Source organism: Camelus ferus, chromosome 19 (genome assembly GCF_009834535.1).
Source record: "Camelus ferus isolate YT-003-E chromosome 19, BCGSAC_Cfer_1.0, whole genome shotgun sequence".
NCBI lineage: Eukaryota > Metazoa > Chordata > Mammalia > Artiodactyla > Camelidae > Camelus > Camelus ferus.
In genome coordinates, this window is record NC_045714.1 from 32,210,776 (window position 1) to 32,220,240 (window position 9,465).

Consider the following 9,465-nt stretch of genomic DNA (forward strand, 5'->3'; position numbering starts at 1 on the left):
CAACATAGTAGATGCTTAGGGTAATAATCAGGGTTTGAGATATTTAGAGCTGGAAAGGACTCAGAATTCTTTAGTCCGGCTCCTTCACACTGTAAGGTCATGGGACCCAGATCGGCCCAAGGTCACCCAGCCAGGAGGCTGCCCTGTTCTGAACTCTGTGTACTGTCTTCACTAATCTGGTGCAGTCACCTCCAGGCTCATCCAGGCCCTCTCCATCCTCCTTTTCTTTGCCCAGAGGGTGGTGGGAGGTTGGTTTAGAGCTGATGAGGTTGCAGATTCCTCTTGTCAGCGAACAAAGGGCTGTTCTCAGAGGCACAGAGGAGTGTGGAAGGCTGTGAAATTGTTCGAGTAGATGGGAGGAGATCTGGGAACTGCAAATGATGCAAGAAAACTGTTAGCTGGATGCACAGAGTGCAGAACTACTCTGCATCTACCTGACACCCTGGCCCCAAACTATAAAGATGAACAAATAGCCAAGGAATTAGTAAGAGAGCATTCATTTCTTCCAATGAGCTGAGAGACCAGGGCTGAGGGGACTGTGCCTCCTGACATTGCCAATTATATTAGGAAAATAATTTATTGTAGATCATCTTTGAGAAAACTGGCAGAGTGAGACATTGCACAGGGCTGGGTGTCCCATGATGCAAAGGACTATGACAGATTTCTCTTCAACATGAATAATAGAAAATTATGTGGATTGAAAAAAAAAGCAGCAGGGAAAGACTGAGTTTTAGCATGCACAAGTGGATCATTATTATATCAATTCCTCATTTGATTAGACCTTGGACATTTTGGAAAACATCTGGAAATAAATGAAGTGATAAGATAGAAGATGACATGCAAAATAACTGTGTCCAGAAAGGTTCGTGTGTTTAGGAAGGTCATCCACCACATCTTGGCCTCTTGAAGATTTATCGTGTCTGTTACATGCTTGGATTATGTTGTGCCAAGGAAGGGACAGCGTGGAGACGGATAAGGCAGCTAAAGCAGCTCCTGGACTAAAGGCAGTGAAAGAATTGAAGTGTGTTTTGGCAAATAATCCTGATTAGATAGCTGTGTAGTTGTCTAAACAGCCAGACTCAATTGTGTCTTTTTATTGAAGTTTACTATACATACAGAAAACGGAACATATCCTAAGCGTACAGCATTATGTATTTTTACAAGCTGAAAGCACCCATGTAACCTGCACTCAGATGAGGAGTTGAACATGACAAAGCCCAAAGCCTCCTGTCTCCCCATTGGGTCCCTGCTCCTCCCCTATACTGACCACTGTCCTGGCTCCTGACATCATAGATTAATTTTGCTTGTATTTGTACTTTGTACAAATAGAATTATATAAAACACAATCTTTTGCATCTGTTTTGCTCAGATTACATCTGTGAGATTCACCCACAAGGCGTGCAGTTGTAGGTTGTTCATTCATGGTGAGAGTTCTCCATTCCCCTGTTGGTGGGCATTTGGGTGGTTTCCAGCATGAAGAGCTGCTATGAACATCCTGGCACATGCCCTTTTGGTGGACGCGTGATCACTTCTTTGGGATGTACGCTCTGATGGGTAGACTTGCTGGGTCATAGAATATGCCTACAGTAAGCTTTTATATTCTTAGAATTTTGATTATTGCTTCGTGTGAATCTTAACCACCACCTTCCTCTATAGCTCGCTCACTCTTCCCAACCACAGTCGGGAGTCTTCATGTGGGTTCTCATTACACTTGGTACATAGCCAAGCAGTCAGCTGGGGGCTTCCCAGTGTTGTTCACATGTTCAGTGGAGCTCACGGAAGGTGAAGGACTATGTTTCATCTACACCTCTCTGCCCCACAGCTAGCACAGTGGCTGGAATCTAGATGCGTCTAGATTGCCTCTATCCCTTCGTTATCAGTGACCTGGTTGAGGACACTGCTGTCAGAGTGGCACGTGGATCAATGCTGCCAAGATGGGGAGGGTATAGCTCAGTGGTAGAGTGAGTGCCTAGCACGCACAAGGTCCTGGGTTCAGTCCCCAGTACCGCCATTAAAATAAATAAATAAACCTAAATTACCTCTTCCTCCCCACTCACCCCCCCCAAAAAAAACCTGCCAATGTGGGCTGTGTGCCAGAGGGTGGGCTCAACACTCCAAATCACAGCAGGTCAGGATATATAAAGGCAGCAAGAGGAAATTTTACAAGGTGAAATGCAACTGTCTTACAATTAGTTTTAAAAAAAAGAAAATCAAGGGCAGCCTGAAGGCCTGTCATGGTAGCAGTTAAAACTCTGTTGTCTAGAAATGCAGCGTGAGCCCACGGGGCAAGAAGACTTGGAGAGCAAAGTCTGCACTAATCAGATAGTCATTTCCTCTGCAGTCTGCCCTTCCCTGCTCAGGCCGAAGCTGGTATTTGGAGCTGGGCTGTGGAGGGTTGATTCGGGGCAGGGAGGTGGGAGCAGTGGGTGGGGAGTGGGAGGGAAGTGAGCGAGGTTTGAGAGATGAGGGATTCCGTCACGGCACAGCAGGGACCACTGAAGGCAGTTGCTTATCTTGGGCATCACCAGATGCTGGTAGAACAGGATGTTCAGAAGTGAGAAAATAGAGAACCACTGAACATTTGGAGCAGGGGTAGCAGCAGGAAGGCTGTGTTTTAAAGTTGATCCCATAAGGACTGGACTGGGAGAGTGCCGCACCTTCGACCTAAGAAGTGTGGAGGATGCCAGCCGCGGACACCATGTTGAAATTCCTCATTCAGCCTCCCGTCACTTTTCTTGTGTCTCTGATTTTTTAAAAAATCATAATTAACCTGATAGTTTGATCTGTGGTTTGTCTTCACTCCATAATATGCAGGCAAATGACCTAAAGGAGAAAGACCTTCCTCAGGCTGAGGTTACCTGGAACAGGTGAGAGGAATCGTGTATTGCGTCAAGGCAGTGACCCCTTCATTATCCCCAGTGGCCTTCATTCTCAGGGGAGGCCCTGGGGATGCTGTAAAGGGAGACAGTGTGACCCCGAGGCCTGGGTTCTCATTCCCACCCTGCCGTTTGCTGCCTTGAGTGACTTCAGTTATTATGTGTTAGGGGAGAGCTCAGCCTTCTCTGTCATGTAAGCAGCCCTTTGTCTCAGAAAACAAATGGCATCACTGGGACCATAAAAGGTCACACTGAGAATCAGTTTTCACATCTGTGCAGGAGGTATCGCCCCCTCCCCGCCTCCCTAGGGTTTATAGCTCAGGAGTAGGGCACATGCTTAGCATGCACAAGGTCCTGGGTTCAATCCCCAGTACCTCCATTAAAAATAAATACATAATTAATTACCTCCCTCCAACCAAAAAAGAAAAGAAAAAGAATCATATAAATAGATAAACTATCCCAAAAAATCTATTAAAAAAACTTTACTTGGCACTGTTGGAATCACAGAATTGAATACCAATCTTTCACCCAAAATATTTTAAAGGAAAGTAAGCTAAGGTCTAAACGCTGCTTCGAGCAGACAGGCATGTGTTAGCATGTTAATTACTGGCCTGCCAGAAATGCTAAGGAAGCTCTTACTGCCATGAAGACAATTAGCAAAGGCAGAAGAGGGAGGTGCCAGAGGCAGGCTCGGTGATGGGCTTCGGCCCGGAGAAAGAGTGGAGCTCCATCAGGACAGGTCAACGCGGTGGGAAAAGTAATGGTCAAGCTGCAGAGCCAATCAAACTGGAAAAATGCAGGGAGAGGTCACTTCCTGGTATTGATGACTGTAGGGACAAGATCCGCCCGCCAGCAGATGAGAATGGGGGACCCAAAGCGTTCTCAAGAAATGCTTTTATTGAAGTATAACATACGTACAGAAAAGTGTACCTTCCGTAAGTGCACGATTCAATAAACTTTCACAAACTGAACAACCTTATGTAACCAGCAGGATATTCCGAACCCTTAAGCCCACCCCCACCCACCCACCCACCCAAAGTGTACCCACTATCCTGGCTTCTAATGCCCAAGCTTTAGTCTCACCTGCTTTTGTATTTTATACAAACGGAATCATGCAATATGTGCTCTTGGGGAGCTGGCTTTTTTGCTCATCAGTATGTTTGTGAGATTCATCAATGTTGTTGCCCAGAGGTGTTATTTTTCAATTCTCATTCTTGAGTGATGTATTGTTGTGTAAGTAGACCACATTTATTTACTGCTTCACCTCTTGATGAATATTTGGGTTGACCCTCACTTGGAGCTATCATGCATGCAGTTGCTTTGAAAATTCTTATCTACATCGCTTGGTGAACAGAGCTCTCATTCCTGTTGGGCAAATGCTCAGGGTTGAAGAGGCTGGGTCATCGGATAGGTGTCTGTTCAGCTTTCGTAGAAGGTGCCAAGCAGTTTGCCAAAGCTGTTCAACCAACTTAGCTGCATCTGTGTAAGAGGCCTCTGTGTACCTGCTGCAAGACGGCCCCGCCGTACAGGAGACTTCTTTTAATTCTCCCCACCATTGAGAAGGAAAGGTGCTCAATGGAGAAGTTTCGTTGTGTTGTTTAAATAAACAGTGACCATAGTTTGGTAAGTTATAGTAGAGCTGAAAGCAAAGTATAAAGACTAGGGGAGATTAGGCCTAACTTTGTCCTGCTGGTTGCAGAGGTCTTTAACCAGGAAGGGGGCTGTCCACAGATAGAATTTGGGAGATACATGAAGTTGGATAGGAAAAACCATCACAGTTTTGTTTCTACTAATCTATGCCTGAAATGCAGCCTTTCCTCCATGAAGAACGCAGGCAGCAGACGCAGTAGCCTTAGCCGTACCAGTGACCATGACCCACCAGAATCACTGATGTTTTCGGGTCACATGACAGGTAAGGTGACCAACTGTCCCAGTTTGCCAGGGGTTGAGCGGGCTCCCAGGACATGGAATTTTCAGGGCCAAAACAGGAACTATGGGGCAAACCGGGGCAAGACAATCACCCTAAATCCACGTGTAGCAGATGTCAAAACATCCCTTACACTCATAGCTGCGAAGTCATTAGGCCCACCAGTAGGTCTCATTTAGTGAGTGTTTAGATATTGACATTTAATCAGTATAAACATGTTTTGATCACTATTTCAGCATAATTGGTTTCCTGTGTGACCTCTGCGTTTTATGCATTTAAAATCATTATTCTGAGTAGGGTCCATGAGGCTTCATCAAATGCGCCAAGAAGTCTGGCAGGGATGGATATTTCAGCTGGGTTTTGATGTATTATATATATACATAGGGACTTGGCCAGGTGGAGAGGGGGCAAAGGAGACATTCCAGGTGGAGGGAACAGCATGAGAAATGGAACAGAGGCATCGTAGGAGTGTCTGTTGGGGGCAATAAGAGATGTGTTTGATATACCGTTTTAAATTAGGCTTGGGGAAAAGAAGGTAGTAAGCTATGGTTGTTAACATTTGCAATCCATGAAACAGCCGCTTGGCTCAGTGTGTGTGATGGTTGGTACCAGGCAAGGGTTACAGAGTGTAGAGGAAGTGGTGATCATCGTGGTGGAAGCCTGCAGATAACTGCCTGGAAGGAAGATGACGAGACTAATTTTTGGAGGGAAGTGAGGATGGGCAGGGGGTAGTGTTCTATTTCAGGTGCCCCAGTGGAGGACAGGATTGCCAGAGAGAGGGCTGTCGGGAGGAAGATGTCGAGGGGGACAGTTGACATCTTTGGTGTCCTGATGGATTTCTCTTACAACTTTTTCTGCCCTGCAGATTTTTCCATCTAACTCAGCTTTGTGGTCCAGAGGAAGGGCTAACACGGAACAATGCATTCTCCTTTCTAAGCCTGGATGATGGTCGCTGCCAGGGGAAGAATCCATCCAGCACAGATATGTCTCTACTAGCAGATCACAGTCCACATCCACCCTTGATTTCAAGGGTTGACCGGGTCCTCTTGCCCCTTCACTTTAGCTGCCATATTTAGTAGAATTTTCCAACTGGACATGAACCAGTGCCCCTCTTCCGTCTTCTCTGATCTCCCGACCTCAAGTGGAAGTGCATGTAGGTGTGAGATGACACACAGGGAAGGAGGACCAGGTATAAACTTGGGAGGGAAAATTAAACAGAAGGAGAGCCAATGGAAGGAAAGCCAAAACATCACATGAGTTATTCAGGTGGGACATCTGGTTCTTCAACAATACAGCAAGGCCCCTGAAAAGGGTAAGCAGGTCAAGGTGAGTAAGACAGGGATGCAACGTGGGCAGTTCAGAAACTAGGCTCAAATGAAGGCCTCCATTGCTCAAGGCCTGGTATTCACTCCACCCCGTCTTGCCAAAAACTTAGCTCATAGCATGGAAGGGTGTGTCCTTACTCACCTGCGGCACTTCCCTACTAGGTGGAGAAGAAACAGCTGGGACTTCCTCTGCTGGGCAGACTGAGACGTCAAGAGGAATGTCATCTCTGGGGAAAAGGGTAAAGTTTCCACCAAGTGGAAGAAAATTGTTGAAATCGTTTGTAAAAGGAGTAACATCACTTCGCAGAAAAGGCATCACAAAAACTGGTGCATGAAACAACCTGCAGATCCTTCATTCACTTATCAAAGACCATAGCTTTTTCTTGAGGAAATTTTAGTATTTAATGCTGAGTAAACGGAGTCGAGGCGCCGCTACATATGGGCAACACCACCTGGTGCCCATTCCACCAGCTCTTGATACCAGCAGTCTCTCCAGGATGACGTATTGCAGAAGGAACAAGCAGGTTCTGAACTCAACCACTGTGGTTAGACACTGCGGTGCTCCCCCTTTCACACTCTACTACGTTTTCAGCTTTTGCTGATCAGGCCAGGGTAGGAGGCATTTTAGGCCGAGTTTGCCTTAAGGATTTCTGACTCTTCCTCCAGTTCCCTTTGGAGTCAGCTGAGTCCCCTGCAGCTGAAGCCCTGCAGAAGGCCCCGGGGGGATGGTGGCGGCTTCACAGAGGCCTTGAGTTGTGAACGGTGCCTGAGGCCTGGAACCTCTGAGCCAAGCCCAAATCATCACCAACCCAAGGCAGAGAGTTTCCACAATCTACTTTGGGGAACCTACTATTTGTGTGACCTTGGACAAGTGACAGAATGTCTGTGGGTCTGAGACTTCCTACAGGGGCAGCTAACCAACTCTGCTTGGCTCTGAGATGAGTAACACACCGGCCTCACTGCTGCCTGCAGGAGGTTGGTTCCGTTGACTCGGGCCAGGCAGGAGGACCGTGCTCTGAAAGCAGGAAAGGCAGCACTCAGGGCAAAATCAGGAGAAGGTGAAGAACCCCACGGCCCCGACCCCCCACCGCACTCCTGCGCCTTCAGAGCTTCTCCAAGTCTCGGCCAGGCTGAGAAGAGATGACTCGGGCCCCTAGGTCCCTGCGTCTCAGTTTGGCCCTGGGACCAGCAGTATCGCATCACCTGGGAGCTTGTAGACGCTGAATCTCCAAGTCCACATCAAATCTGTGTCCTCAGAATGTGCGTTTTGACAAGGTTCTCAGGTGATTTGTATGCACGTGAGTTTGAGAAGCGCCGCATTTGCAGGGTGGGTTCCCTTCCCGATGTAGCAGAGCCTCTCGCTAACGGTGGGTCTCAGGACTCGCCTGTGCTTCCTGCCTTTCAGACAGCAGGGGCTGACCATCTCCTTCCATCTCCATTGCCTTTCATCCCTGGGGTTCCCGGCTGTCTCCTCCCAGGGACTCTTCCCAGGCTCTTATTTCCCAGGCAGGTTTCTGGTCTCCCCTGCAGGCGCTCCATGTGTGACCTCCATGTCAGCAGCAGCATCGTCCGGGAATCTGTTGGAAGTGTAAATCGTCAGGTCCCAGGCTGCACTCTGGGCTCAGAACTGTGGGATGGGGCCCAGCAGTGTTGAACAAGCCTTCAGGAGGTCCAGATGCAGGCTCTAGTGTGCGAACCCCAAAGGCCTTGTTCCAGAGAGGGCCACAGGCCCAGCGTGGCATCATCTAGGAGCTTATGAGAAACACCGAATCTCAGGACTTGCAGATGGGTGAGCACTCAAGTTTGAGTGGCACTGCTCCAGGGCAAGGACGGAGCACCAGCTCTCAAGGAAAGGACAGCTGTGCCAAGGCAGAGGGGAAGCGCATGGCCTGGGCGTGTGCAGTGGAAGGTGTGGCTTCCTGGAGAAGAGCGGTAGGCCTCTCAAGAGTGGGGCGAAGGATGAAAATGTAAGCTCAATGCAGGAGGAGCTAAATCCTCTGGGAGGGGTTTCGAAGAGCTGGGGAGGAACTGACCTTTCTCGGGGGAAACTTAACTATGCAGGTCAGTCATGCTTAGACCAGTGCACGGTCAGGGCCTGAGCCTGGGGAATCTCAGGTTCTGGCAGGATTAAGGTTCCCACTAGGGTGGGAAGCAGTACACACCCCCAATTCTGTCCAAAGGCAGAGGACACTTACTTGGCTTTGACCCCACAGACAGAGGAAGGTAAACAAAGGCTGACACTTGACCCGTCTCTGGAAGAACCCTCTGGGAGGGTCAGACTCAGTTACTTTGTTAGTCATTTAAAATTGATTTTCAGTTTTTTAGAGTAAAAATTCCCTTAGTACAACTCACAGGGGCTGGAAGGAACAGGAAGGAAAGATGACGGCCTGAGAAAGACACGTATGGATAACATTCTCTTTGGCCCTCCAAATACCTCTGCTTTGAATGATTAAAGTCTTTTTGGTGGGTTATTTTTGAGAAATTATGATTGGCAGATATTGAAGAGTTTATTTCTAAATAATTAGAAATACGGGCAAAAGGGCAGCATGAAAATAGTCCCAGAAATTTTTGTTAAGGATTGAGTAATGCTTTAGCGACTTTGTATACGTCATTTTAGTGGTTTTGTGAATAATGAGGTTTCAAGATGTTGGTCTTTATCTGTACATTTTTAATACAAAATTGAACCTCTGATTAGATACTTGAAGGATACTAGCATTTGCTGAAGTATTAATAAATATTATTTCAACCCACTGTAACTTTTTATGATTTCCTGCTGTTGGTAAATTACAGCTGCAGAAGGAAACCCCTGCCAAGGAACAGAGCTGCCACCTCACACTTAGGAGGAAGGCAGGAAACATGTGAAGAATGAGTGGAAGTGTGTGACGAAGGACAGTGGCCTACTGAACCTAGTGTTGAATTTCAACCCAGAGTGACTGTCACCAGCTCTCACAGGCACTGGAGACAGCTTATAACCTGAGATGGTGTTGGGGGCGGGGATGGGCGTGAAGTAGAAACTTTAGTTTGTTAAGTCTCATCTTAATCAAGAAACTCCTCTATTTCAAAATCCAGGACAGGAAAACGCTTCCAGAATTGAAGGACTGTTTTCCCCTGCTGCAACGGTGACTTTGCCGTTTACCCGGTGCCAAGCACACTGAAGTACCTGCAGAAAAGAATGAAAAGGCAGCAGAGAGCAGCTGGCGTGCAACTGGGAGTAAGGCTGAGGCCGGGGCGGGGTGGGTGTGTGAAACACCGGCCAGGACAGACGGGGTGAGGACCGAAGTGACGCTGCCAGCATGGGGCAGCACTGTGAATACAAACGCAAACTCCATGGAAGATG